Genomic DNA, 14,752 nt, shown 5'->3' on the forward strand with positions numbered 1-14,752 from the left:
TTGATGTCTGTGGCATTTGTCAGTTTGGTAAACTAATCTATCTAGAGCCAACCAGAATATGAATCCACTAACACAAGGTACTTTTTCATCTCCATTCACAGAGATCTGCAGCAATGATGGACCAATGAAGACCAGGAACCACATGAAAATTAAGTGGGTCCTTGGCATTATGGGTCCGCATCTTTAGCCTGACATATAGAAAGAAAATTTGACAGCAGATAAGAACCACTTGGCCCATCTAGTCTGCCCCTTTTTTCCTTTACGTATTCTTAACACTTTCTGATCTTCATTTCTTTGTAAGGATATGGTAGGCCATAAGGAATCATGAAATGCTGACCACACAAAGGAAGCCATCTGAGAAGGTTATTTTATTGCAGAAAGTGAAGAAAGACTGGAGATCTCAAGTTAGTTCAATGGAGGAAGAAGGCCAGCCATTCAAGTCAACATGAGACAAGCATTGGCAGAGGTCATCACTGAGTTCCTCCATGCACCTGGAGGTCGTCATCAGCACCAGTGATACCTGAGTCTGGGATGTGAGCATGTTATAAGGTGTCAGCAACATAGGGGTCCTTTCCACATTTGCTCACCACATCCAGATGGTACCTTTGGAGCTTGAGCATGCAAGGTTGAATTTGTGCTGAGGCAGTATGCAAGGGTTTGCAAAGAATGGTAATCATGGGTTGATGGTCTGTCTTAATCATAAATAAATTCATAAAACTTTTTACAAGCAACTAGACTAGATTAGAGTCAACAGTTCCTTTTTAACCTGAGTATAATGTGAATCTATCTCTGTAAGGGTCCTGGAAGCAAAACCAATTGTTTTATTATGCTGCAGATCACAACAGGAACATGAACATTAAAAAACCTAGAGCTCTGGGCTAGAAGCGAGCACAGCCATGAGGCAAGAAATAGTAGCACTAGGGTGGCCAATCCCGGGATCGGCGGGATCCCGGGATTTGGGGCAAAAATTGACGGGATTTCAGGGCTGAGCTGCGTATGCGCTGTTCATATTTGTGCTGGGCAGGGATGGGAATCTGAGTACTCAGCACAGACGCTGCCTGGCTGTGCAAATCGCTGTGTGATGTCAGAAGACACATGGTGCAGAACAGCCCCATGCCAGCTCGCCCCTTCAGCAGCTTCCACCAGCTATGTTTAGCAGAGGAAGGCACTACACTGCAGGCTGATCTCCTCATTACAGCGGCAGCATGGTGCGGTTGAGCCTGTCACAGCATGCTCATTAGTAGAGTATTGGTCAGGCAGCCGGCCCTGGACTTGGGGGAGGGGGGAGGCGGTCCTCTGAGGGGCAGGAGTCAGGACTGGAGGTGGGGCAGGGGGGAGTCGGGGCTCTGAGGGACGGGAGTCAGTACTGGAGGATTAGGGAGCCCAGCTGCTGCCTGCCACACCGCTCAGCAGCCCCACACCCATTGAGAGGAGAGATTGAGGAGTACTGTCACTGGAAGAGGGTGAGTTATTGAAGGTGTTTTATTGGTTGCGTGTAATGATGCAGCATACTTTTCCTGTGGGGCTGGATCATGATTTATGATAAATCCTCTGTATGGGGGGGACAGGGCTTGTCAGGGGGCCCTGAAAGTTATTTTATTCCTGTGGGGGCCTGGAGCCGGGGGCCATGAAGATTTATTTTTTACTGTGGGCCTGTGCTGGGCCACGAATGTTATTTATTTATACCTGTGGTTTTGGGACCCCGTCTAATCCTAACACCACAGGAATAAAATTACATTCATGGCTCAGCAGCACAGTCCCATAGGAATATTATTTTTTTAACAAAAGGTGCAGAATAGCTAATATTTTACTTGTCCAACTCAATCCTGGGGATCCCAGGAATCCTGGGATTGAGCATTTTTCAATCCCGAATCCTGGGATTGAAAAAATGTTCTGGGCTTGGCCTCCCTAAGTAGCACCATGTGCAAAAGTTGGCAGTGCAGAGAACTGACCTCCCTGTATTGTGGCAGAAATGGTAGTTGATTCATTCCCAAAAAATGTTGCAAATTCAATTTATCTGTGGAGTTAGGCATGTATTGAATAGCTTGTGTCTTGACAGGATCTGATTCAACACACTCTGAAGTTAGGAGATGGCCAACATACCGAACCTCAATGACTCTGAAATGACACTTGTCAGGGTTTAACTGCATGTTGATTTCATGGATTCTGTGGAGAGCATTGCAGAGGCGCATGTTGTGTTCTTTCATAGTGCAGCTCCAAACAAGGATATAATCCACAAAGATCTCACCAAGGTATCCCTCGAACAAATGCTCCATGCAATGTTGGAATAGTGCACTGTCAGTGCAAATACCTTAGGGCATGTGGAGGAAGGCGTACCAGCCTGCCAGTGTCATGCATTTAGTGAGCATGGATGATTTCTTGTCCAATGTAATCTGCCAGAATCCACATTTGGCATCCAGAGTGGTAAATATCTGTGCACTTGGCATATCAGCTATTACTTGCTCCACAGTCCTGAGACGGTAATGTGGTCTCATCTGAGATGATACTGAACCATTTTTTTACTGCAGCAACTATAGCTGACACAATGTGGCTTCTACCACTGGAGCAATAATGCCCAATGCTGTCATGCAAATTAACTCCTTCATGACCAGAGGCACTAGTGTGGGAGTACATTCTGTGGGAGAAACATCTAAACGCATATGATAGTTGACCAGTGCAGCAAGTATGGCGGTACGGCATACCAGTAAGAAATTCCCAGCCGGTACATCGTACTGCTGGGCCGCCACCTTGCAGACATCGTGGACAGAGGAGAGCGCAGCATGCACCTCTCCTCTCCTGCCCACTTCAGCCTGTTTCATCCCAGTGATTCCGGTAGCAGTGGTGGCGGTGTGTACTCAAACGCCGTTTCGTGAGCCAATCAGAGCTCGCGGACCGGCAGCCAATCAGGGTCCGCCGGTGCCGGACCGTGAGCTCTGATTGGCTCGTGGACCAGCGCCAGAATCTGATCTATGGGATGGTGCCACTGCCGCAGGAGGAGACCGGACTGAGGGCAGGGGAGGCACGTACTGCGCACTCCTCTCCATTCCCCGACAGCAGCAGCAAACAGTGCCAGCCCCAGGCAGCAGCAGCAACAACAACAACAATGGTGAGTTGCGCTGCTGGGGGCATATATGGCACCGTGTGGGCATGTGTATCTGGCAATGTGGGGGCATATCTGGCAACATGGGGGCATATCTGGCAACGTGGGGGAATATGTGTATCTAGCACATTGGGGGCATGTGTATCTGGCACTGTGGGTGCATATGTGTGTCTGGCACTTTGGGGTCATATGTGTATCTGGGACTATGGGGGCATGTGTATCTGGCACTATGGGGGCATGTGTATCTGGCACTGTGCGGGCATATCTGGCACTGTGGGGGCATATATGTATCTGGCATTGTGGGAGCATATGTGTATCTGGCACTGTGGGGGCATATGTGTATCTGGCACTGCACTATTGGGGTCATATGTGTATCATGTCCCCATTTTCATTCACCATGCCCCATGTGGCATGAGGCCACACCCATTTTTTGCGTGAGCGCCTTCGGCGCATGCACACAGTACCCTTAAAAAAATGTCTACCCGCACCACTGATCAGCAATGTCTTTTGAACATCCTGTAGAATGACATGCACATCACCGCTTAAAGCTATTAACCTCAGTTTTATGCTGTCCGACAAACCTAGGAGTGGCTTGTCATACTTTCCACTATATAAAACTGCAGGGAGAAATTTGTGGATTGCAACATGGCCACGCCCACAAAGGCGGAATACGGGGGGTGGGGGGTCAGGGGAGGAGTACACACTGTGGGTCCTCCTCTAAAGGCTGAAGCTGCTCCAATTAATCTCTGGATGCTGCTGTCCCCCATCTGCTGTGACTGGGTCCCATCATCATGCTTGATACACTAAAGGGGCCAGGAAGCCAGTATCCGTCACAATAAAGGTTTTTTTCTGCACTGTGCACATCATGTCATGGTGTCCATGCACTGGAATACAGAGTTGAGGAGGCTGCCGCCACAGTACCGCTTCCATGAGGAGGAGCAAGAAGATATCAGGTATGTGAAGCTGCTGCAGCAACATGGGGGCGCTGATACTATGCAGAGACACAGGAAGGGTAGTGGTTTCTGAAGCTGCACACATGAGGTCGAGTGCTAATGCTACACATTGGGAAAAGGGGTGCTGAGACTGCTGCTGAAGAGACATGAGGGGGAGGAGACATGAAGGGGACAGAGATACTAAGGGGGGGCTGCTGAGGCTGCTGCTGCAGAGACATGGGGGAGGGAGCTGATGCTATAGGGAGACACAGGGGGATGTATGCTGAGGCAGCAGAGACACTGGGGGGGTCTGAGACTGCTACAGAGACATGCTGAGGCTATGGAGAGATGAAGTGAGATGGGACTGTTGGAGAGACGGGTGGAGAGCACAATAATCTTCATTAAGAAGTTCTGTAAAAGAAACATATTACCTTGTGTATGATGTTGACATAGTAACATAGTAATTAAGGTTCAAAAGAGGCAAAATGCCCATCGCGGTCAACCTGTATTTTGTATTAAGTTGAGTTGATTATAATGTACCTGCTGAAGAATGTTTTATGACTAGTTAACAACTACAAATCATGTTACACCCGGATTAACAACGTCAATATTTGAAATGTTGTAACCTTGGATATCATTTTCAATCAGAAATTCATCCAATCCCCTTTTAAATGCATTTACAGAGTCCACCATTACCACTTTCCCTTGCAAGGAATTCAAAATCCTTATTGCACTGACAGTGAAAAATCCTTTCCTCCGTTGCGTACAGAATTTTCTCTCCTCCAGCCTCAGCCAGCGAGTGCCGTGTGTCCTAAACAGTTCTTTTAATAAATAATTTCTCTGATAACTCTTTGTAGTGTCCCTTTACATATTTGAAGACTCTTAGACGCCTCTTTTCCAGTGTATACATTTTCAACCTAGTAAGCCTTTCTTCGTAATCCAGTCCCTCTAGCCCTTTAATCAATTTAGTAGCTCGCCTTTGAACCCTTTCGAGTTCACTGATATCTTTTTTATACAGTGGTGCCCAAAACTGAACACAATATTCCAGGTGTGGACGTACCAATGATTTGTACAGCGGCAGAATGACATCCTCGTCCCTTGTCTCAATTCCCCGTTTTATGCACGCTAACACCTTACTTGCCTTCTTTACTGCGCTTTGACATTGTATATGGTTATTAAGCTTATTATCAATGAGTACCCCCAAATCTTTTTCCCAAACTGTTACCCCTAGACTTTCCCATGTTTAATATGTAGGATGCAAGTTTGTTTTTAGTCTTGAAATGCATAACCTTGCATTTTTCTATATTGAACCTCATTCTCCATTTAGACGCCCATATTTCAAGTTTATATAAGTCATTCTGCAGAGACTCCACATCTTTTTCTGAATTAATTACCCTACATAGTTTAGTATCATCCGCAAAGATTGACACTGTGCTTTCCAGGCCTATTTCTAGGTCATTGATAAATATGTTAAACAGTACTGGTCCGAGTACGGACCCCTGTGGTATTCCGCTGACTACTGGTGTCCAGCTTGAGGACTTCCCGTTGACCACTACTCGCTGTACCCTGTTATCCAGCCAGTTACTTATCCATGTACAAACAGTTTTTCCTAGGCCAAGCTCTTTTAATTTGATGATTAGTCTCCTGTGAGGCACTGTATCGAAGGCTTTTGCAAAATCTAAGTAGACCACATCCACTTTTCCTTGGACAAGATTGTCGCTCACTTCCTCATAGAAGTTAACTAAGTTAGTTTGACATGATCTGTCCCTCACAAACCCATGCTGGTTCTTTCCAAAAATCTAAGTGGTCTGCAGATACTCCTGTATGCTAGCTCTTAGAATTCCTTCCAATATTTTCCCCACTATAGATGTCAAACTAACCGGCCTGTAGTTACCCGGATGATTTTTGGATCCCTTTTTAAATAATGGCACTACCTCTGCTATACGCCAATCCTTCGGTACCATGCCAGATCTAATTGAACTATTGAAAATCAAGTATAGGGGTCTTGCTAGTTGTGACCTAAGCTCCATAAGAACCCTCGGATGAAGTCTGTCCGGGCCGGGTGAATTATTAATCTTTATTTTGCGTAATCTCTCCCTGACTACTTCTTCACTTAAACAAGTATCTAAGCATGAATCCTTACTGTCACTATCGCTATGCACTACTCCCACCGTCAGTTCTTCTCTGGTGAACACTGATGAAAAAAATTTGTTCAGTATTTCGGCTTTTGATTCGTCATCATTTAACAATACTCCAAATTCATCTTTTATTGGACCTATGTTTTCCTTTTTTAACCTTTTACTGTTTATGTATTTAAAAAAAATGTAGGATTGGTTTTAATCTCTATAGCAATTTGCTTTTCGTTTTACATTTTAGCTGCTCTTATTGCATTTTTGCATCTTTTATTGCATTCCTTGTAGTACTGGAATGAATCCTCCTTTCCATTAGATTTAAATGCTTCGAAAGCACGCTTCTTTTTATCGATTCCGGCCTTGACCTTCTTGTTAAGCCACATTGGTTTGAGTTTGATACTCCAGCGCTTACTGCCCATGGGAATAAATTTGTGAATATTGCTATCTAGCAACCCTTTTAAAGCATCCCACATTTCCGAAGTGTTCTTACCATGAAACAAAACTTCCCACTCAATGTCGTTTAATGTACATCTCAGCATACTGAAGTTAGCCTTCCTAAATTTAAATGTTTTTGTTGAACCCTTATAGCAGTGTTTCCTGAAACTGATGTCAAATGTGATCATATAGTGATCACTGTTACTCAAAGTCTCCCCAACATTGGTTATATTCTTATGCAAATAGACATCTTCCAGACCACGTGGTTGCCTACATGAAAAGTGAATACCGACTGCCCAGGGGTGTTAAAAGCACATCTGTCCATTACAACATTTTTCACTGATAAGCATATTGCATCAAATTTTTATTTAGTGTGTCTATCTGCGCGCTGAGCCGCAGGGTCCATAGCAACGGGGACGCCACAGGCGGACCGCGTTCCCCGTTCCCCGTTGCTATCTAAATAATCAATCACCTGTCAGCATTTGGTCATGCAGCAGGGCAGCTGCACGACATCAATTTAGGTGCTCCTTAGCTATTGGTACAGACACCTTTTATATTCTCCCTCAGTGCATTACACAGACGCCGGTGATAGCTTCCTGTGAGCTGTTCCTGCCCTGGAGAATTCCTAGTTCAGCGTGCTGTTATCTGGTCTACTCTGTTCCCAGTGGTCCTGAGTCCTGGTGTTCGGAAGCCGGTCGTGGGAGTCTTTCCAGCCCTCCAGTCGATTGAAACCTGTGCCTGTCATCTTGGGGTTCTCGTTCACTTGTAGTTACTCTCCCGGTGTTGTGAGTAGCGGCTTCTGCCGCGTCTTGCGGCATAGGCCGCAGTATTCTTTGGTTAAACTTGTTGCTGGTGTTTTTGCTGAGGTTTCCACCCAAGCTGTCCTCCCCGGTACATGACGGTGCCGTGTGGGGTGTGGACAGTAGTACCTTTATTGTCCTTTTCTTTTGGCGGCGTGCCGCACATACGTTTAGCTTTTAGTTTTGTAGTAGCCCCTAGCTCTGAGTTTTGTTTAGTTAAAGGTCCCCTTGTTATCATCCCGTCTCAGTTTACGCCTTGTCTCATATTAAGACCGGGGGGCATTGGAGTTGGGCAGACCTAATCCGCCCTTCAAACGCGGCTGCCATCGGCCCAAGAACACATAGTCTCGCAGGCGTAGACATGCCAACGTTTCTGAGCATCCAGACATGCCATGTGATTACTGGAATCTTCCTGGCCAAGGGCGAATTTACGGGTGAGTGCTCCCCTAGGCACAATAGTAACAGCCCCACTCTCTCGCCTAATTTTATTATTTTTATTGATTGGTTATAAGCCCTCATTTGATATTAGTCAATTTAATAGAATCATAAAAATAACCACTATGACTTTTTTTTTATTTTTAATTATACTGTAAGTAGGACCGTTTACAGGGACAGTCTGCGCATGTCCTATCTGTTTACACACCATTCAAGATGGCACATGGTACAGTGGAAATATTTAGCTGTTGCTGTACTTTTTGGACTGATAGAACCAATACAAGCATCCAAGTGCTGCCCCTGAACATGCCTGACAAGCCTAATGGGAAATTCACCATTGCTTCTGGCTTTCTGGGGAAGTAGGCAAGTATACCTTCTGACTCCATGTAAAGTCATATGTATGCAAATCCTTACAGGATTCTGGGGAGCTGCAGAAGTGTGTCTGTATTAGCTGCAGTCATGCTGAACAAATGGTTGTAGAGACACTTGCTCTATAACAAGTGGATGGCAAATGATGCAACTTCCATCATCCACATCCATCTACAGTCATTCCAGTACACATCACTCCTTTAATATGCACCTAGAATAGGCTTTTGAGTTGATAACAGATTCCTATTGTCTCAATAGCTCACACCAACTGATATTGACAGGCACATGCACAAATCTGAGATCAAAAGATCTGTATATGCTTATGTCTGTAAAAGTGTTGAAATGGTTTAAAAAAACAACATGCATATCCTCCCACCAAAGCATAAGCAGTCCTGGTTGCTAAAATACAGGGAACAAATTGAATATGGGTCCCCCGTATTTGAACAACCATCAATGGGCTCTTGGACCGGTCCTGTTTCCAAAAATACGGGGGGGGGGGGGGGGGTGACGTAGGGATGACGACACGTTTATATTGGTTCCTGTAGCCGCAGCATCACCCCTCCCCAACTAGTCAGCCCTGGCTGGGGTTCCCTGGGGGAGTGGGGACCCCTCAATACAGGGGTTCCCCCTCCTCCAGGCACTCGAGGGCTAGGGCTGAAGCCCAAGGCTGTCCCCAGTACCCGTGAGCTATGGGTGCAAGGCTGATAACCATTGTGTAAAATGAAGAATAAATAGTCTTTTACCTGAGGAACTCCAGGTCCCAGCAAACCTCTCCTGCATGCGGGTACTTGGAGAACCACAAGGACCAGCATGCAGGGCATTAAAGGGCCTGCTGGTACATGTAGTTCCACCTGTAAAAGAAATATTACACTAAAGTCAAGACACACACACCGTGAAAGTATAACTTTAATAAAGCATACTGTAGTAATAATAAAACATCTAAGCATTATGTCTGCATCACTTGTGTACTTTTCCTAGCATACACTTGTACGGCCTTCATACTTGGCTTTATCTCAGAACTCGTAGCTCAGGCATGGCATCATGACTCCCTTACAGAACTGCTAGCATAATTTACTTCTTCCACTCCTGAACCAGATTCTTCACACCATTCAATACAATGTGGAACTTCTTCAGTTGAGTGTCACACTTTCTTAAGCTACTAGGTACATTACATACCTCCCAACTTCTGTCCCTCTTGAATCGGGACAAGCCCCCATTTTGGGGGCGTGTCCAGCGCTCCATGAGCTGCTGGTCAGCCGCCGGCTCCTCTCCTTGCGCTGATAGATGCTGTGCGCATGAAAACGGCATCTATTTAGTGTGATCACCGGCTGCTTTGCAAAGCAGAGCAGCGGTAATCACAGGATCTCCCAAAAAGCATCACACCAGTACAGGGTTTTCATGCAATCTAGCCGTGGTTAGGGCCTAATTCAGACCTGATCGCTGAGGTCTGCGATCAGATAGTCGCCGCTCAGGGAGAGTGATTACCCACCCCGTGCAAGTGTGTTAAAGCACGTGTACGCTGTGCAGGAGCATATCTACCCATTGGCCAGGATGGCACTCGCCAGGGGCGCCAGCCAAGGAGGGGGCGCCGCCCGGCAGTGTCACCCTTGGCCAATGGATTGAATCACTTAGTAGTGGCATCACCTTGGCTGGAGGATCTCACAGTAGGCAGGAACAGGCGCTGGTGTTCGGCACACAATGCACTAGTGAAGAACGTGAAAGTAAACTACAGTTCCCAGCAGCCCTTACTGTCGGAAGCTCCTGGCAGCGAGGGTTGCTGGGAGCTGTAGTTTACTTTCACTTTCTTCAGGAAGTGTGGTGCAGTGCCAAAGTGTGGTGTTCCTGCCTACTGTGCAATCCTCCAGCCCAGGCAATGCCCAGCTCATCACACTAGGTACTGCAACATATTAATTGATATGTGCTTTGAAGGGGGAGGACTATATGCAAGGAGGGGAAAGGACTGTATGCAGGGAGGGGGGAGGACTATATGCAGGGAGGGGGGAGACCATGGCTATATGCAGGGAGGGGGGAGACCATGGCTATGTGCAGGGAGGGGGGAGACCATGGCTATGTGCAGGGAGGGGGGAGACCATGGCTATGTGCAGGGAGGGGGGAGACCATGGCTATATGCAGGGAGGGAGGAGACCATGGCTATGGGCTGGGAGGGGAATGGAGAGTATGGCTATGTGCTGGGAGGGGGATGGTGGCTACGGGTATGTGCTGGGAGGGGAATGGAGATTATGGCTATGTGCTTGGAGGGGGATGGGGGCTACGGCAATGTGCTGGGAGGGGAATGGAGATTATAGTTATGTGCTGAAAGGAGGAGGGGGACTACGGCTATGTGCTGGGAGGGAAATGGAGATTATGGCTATGTGCTGTGAGGGAGTGTGGACTATGGCTATGTGCTGGGAGGAGGAGGGGGACTACGGCTATGTGCTGGGAGGTGAATGGAGATTACGGCTATGTGCTGGGAGGAGTGGGGAGACCATGGCTATGTGCTGGGTGGGGGATGGGGGCTACAGCTATGTGTTGGAAGGAGAATGGAGATTACAGCTATGTGCTGGGAGGAGGGGGGAGACCATGGCTATGTGCTGGGAGGGGGATGGGGGCTACGGCTATGTGCTGGAAGGGGAATGGAGATTACAGCTATGTGCTGGGAGAAAGAGGGGTACTACGGCTATGTGCTGGGAGGGGAATGGAGATTACGGCTATGTGCTGGGAGGAGGGGGGAGACCATGGCTATGGGCTGGGAGGGGATGGGGACTACAGCTATGTGCTGGGAGTGGGATGGGGACTACGGCTATGTGCTGGGAGCGGGATGGAGACTACGGGTATGTGCTGGGAGGAGGAGGGGGACTACAGCTATGTGCTGGGAGCGGGATGGGGACTACGGCTATGTGCTGGGAGCAGGATGGGGACTACGGCTATGTGCTGGGAGGGGGTGGGGACTGGGGACTACGGCTATGTGCTGGGAGGGGGTGGGGACTACGGCTATGTGCTGGGGAAGGAGGTTATCTACCCATTGGCTAGGATGGCACTCACCAGGTGCACTGGCTGAGGAGGGAGCACTGCCTGGTGGTGCCACCCTTGGCCATGGAATGGAATCACTTAGTAGTGGAAGTGCCTGGGCTGGTGGTTTGCACAGCAGCCAAGAGTTGGCACCTGTGTTCGGCACCGCAATGCACCACAGTGAATTAACTCAAAATAAACTACTAGAATGCTATTCTTAATATATCAATACATCACCACTACTAGGTAGTGCGCAGAGATACCTTTTCACTGCCAGTAATATTTGATTATACCCCCTGACGGTGGGTGGCATCGCTGGGCAGTGCCCCTCCTTGGACACTCCAGACACTGCTGATTTCTCCACAGTGTGACAAGGATTACTGTGTGGACATGATGTGTAAGGGGCACTAGCGTGTGACATAATGTGTATAAATGGTACTACTGTGTAACGTAATTTGAATTGGGAGTACTATTGTTTGGTCATGCCCCATTCCCACAAGATCATGCCCCTTTTTTGCACATGCACCTTCCCTATTTCAAATATGGGGTGGGAAGGGGTGCCAGTTAGAGATGAGCGGGTTCGGTTCCTCGGAATCCGAACCCGCCCGAACTTCATTTTTTTTTACACGGGGCCGAGCGACTCGGATCTTCCCGCCTTGCTCGGTTAACCCGAGCGCGCCCGAACGTCATCATCCCGCTGTCTGATTCTCGCGAGGCTCGGATTCTATCGCGAGACTCGGATTCTATATAAGGAGCCGCGCGTCGCCAGTCATTTTCACACGTGCATTGAGATTCATAGGGAGAGGACGTGGCTGGCGTCCTCTCCGTTTATAGAGAAGAGAGTGAGACTAGAGTAGAGAGAGACACAGTAGTAATTTTGGGGAGCATTAGGAGGAGTACTACTACTTGCTGAAGTGATAGATAGATAGATAGATAGATAGATAGTGTGACTGTATAATGTATATCTGACTTGTGGGGGAGACACTGACAGTGGGGAGCAGTTAGAGTCTGAGAGCAGGACTCAGGAGTACATATAACGTACAGTGCACACTTTTGCTGCCAGAGTGCCACACTGCCATTGTGACCACACTGACCACCAGTATAATATATATTGTGATTGTCTGCTTAGGAGTACTACTTGCAAGTTGCTGATAGTGTGACCAGTGACCTGACCACCAGTTTAATAATCACCACCAGTTTAATATATATAATATATATATATAATTGTATATAATATATATATAATATTGTATACCACCTACCCGTTTTTTTTTTTTTTTCCTTTCTTCTTTATACATACTACTATAGTAGCTTACTGTAGCAGTCTGCGGTGCTGCTGAGCTGACAGTGTCCAGCAGGTCCGTCATCGGTCATTACATAATAAATATATATACCTGTCCGGCTGCAGTACTAGTGATATTATATATATATATATATATATATTGATTTCATCTCATTATCATCCAGTCTATATTAGCAGCAGACACAGTACGGTAGTCCACGGCTGTAGCTACCTCTGTGTCGGCAGTCGCTCATCCATCCATAATTGTATACCACCTACCCGTGGTTTTTTTCTTTTCTTTCTTCTTTATACATACTACTATAGTAGCTTACTGTAGCAGTCTGCGGTGCTGCTGAGCTGACAGTGTCCAACAGGTCCGTCATCAGTCATTACATAATAAATATATCTACCTGTCCGGCTGCAGTACTAGTGTGATATTATATATATATATATTGATTTCATCTCATTATCATCCAGTCTATATTAGCAGCAGACACAGTACGGTAGTCCACGGCTGTAGCTACCTCTGTGTCGGCAGTCGCTCGTCCATCCATAATTGTATACCACCTACCCGTGGTTTTTTTTTTTCTTTCTTCTTTATACATACTACTATAGTAGCTTACTGTAGCAGTCTGCGGTGCTGCTGAGCTGACAGTGTCCAGCAGGTCCGTCATCAGTCATTACATAATAAATATATCTGCCTGTCCGGCTGCAGTACTAGTGTGATATTATATATATATATATATTGATTTCATCTCATTATCATCCAGTCTATATTAGCAGCAGACACAGTACGGTAGTCCACGGCTGTAGCTACCTCTGTGTCGGCAGTCGCTCGTCCATCCATAATTGTATACCACCTACCCGTGGTTTTTTTTTTTCTTTCTTCTTTATACATACTACTATAGTAGCTTACTGTAGCAGTCTGCGGTGCTGCTGAGCTGACAGTGTCCAGCAGGTCCGTCGTCAGTCATTACATAATAAATATATCTACCTGTCCGGCTGCAGTACTAGTGTGATATTATATATATATATATTGATTTCATCTCATTATCATCCAGTCTATATTAGCAGCAGACACAGTACGGTAGTCCACGGCTGTAGCTACCTCTGTGTCGGCAGTCGCTCGTCCATCCATAATTGTATACCACCTACCCGTGGTTTTTTTTTTTCTTTCTTTCTTCTTTATACATACTACTATAGTAGCTTACTGTAGCAGTCTGCGGTGCTGCTGAGCTGACAGTGTCCAGCAGGTCCGTCATCAGTCATTACATAATAAATATATATACCTGTCCGGCTGCAGTACTAGTGTGATATTATATATATATATATATATATATATATTGATTTCATCTCATTATCATCCAGTCTATATTAGCAGCAGACACAGTACGGTAGTCCACGGCTGAAGCTACCTCTGTGTCGGCAGTCGCTCGTCCATCCATAATTGTATACCACCTACCCGTGGTTTTTTTTTTTCTTTCTTCTTTATACATACTACTATAGTAGCTTACTGTAGCAGTCTGCGGTGCTGCTGAGCTGACAGTGTCCAGCAGGTCCGTCATCAGTCATTACATAATAAATATATCTACCTGTCCGGCTGCAGTACTAGTGTGATATTATATATATATATATATATATATATATATATATTGATTTCATCTCATTATCATCCAGTCTATATTAGCAGCAGACACAGTACGGTAGTCCACGGCTGTAGCTACCTCTGTGTCGGCAGTCGCTCGTCCATCCATAAGTATACTAGTATCCATCCATCTCCATTGTTTACCTGAGGTGCCTTTTAGTTGTGCCTATTAAAATATGGAGAACAAAAATGTTGAGGTTCCAAAATTAGGGAAAGATCAAGATCCACTTCCACCTCGTGCTGAAGCTGCTGCCACTAGTCATGGCCGAGACGATGAAATGCCAGCAACGTCGTCTGCCAAGGCCGATGCCCAATGTCATAGTACAGAGCATGTAAAATCCAAAACACCAAATATCAGTAAAAAAAGGACTCCAAAATCTAAAATAAAATTGTCGGAGGAGAAGCGTAAACTTGCGCCTCTTTTTTTCTTTGCGTCATGTGCTGTTTGGGGAGTGTTTTTTGGAAGGGCCATCCTGCGTGACACTGCAGTGCCACTCCTAGATGGGCCCGGTGTTTGTGTCGGCCACTAGGGTCGCTTATCTTACTCACACAGCTACCTCATTGCTCCTCTTTTTTTCTTTGCGTCATGTGCTGTTTGGGGAGTGTTTTTTGG

At 46.4% G+C, this 14,752-nt stretch overlaps 1 long non-coding RNA gene across 1 annotated transcript in view; it reads left to right on the forward strand.

Moving 5' to 3' along the window:
* LOC134935507 (uncharacterized) overlaps positions 1–731 on the forward strand; it is a 151,655-nt gene extending 150,924 nt beyond the window's left edge. The window contains exon 2 of the long non-coding RNA XR_010180201.1: positions 102–731. This is a non-coding gene — a long non-coding RNA (uncharacterized LOC134935507). The remainder of the gene's footprint in view (positions 1–101) is intronic.
* The last annotated feature ends 14,021 nt before the right edge of the window (positions 732–14,752 follow it).

Source organism: Pseudophryne corroboree, chromosome 6, assembly GCF_028390025.1.
Source record: "Pseudophryne corroboree isolate aPseCor3 chromosome 6, aPseCor3.hap2, whole genome shotgun sequence".
Lineage (NCBI taxonomy): Eukaryota > Metazoa > Chordata > Amphibia > Anura > Myobatrachidae > Pseudophryne > Pseudophryne corroboree.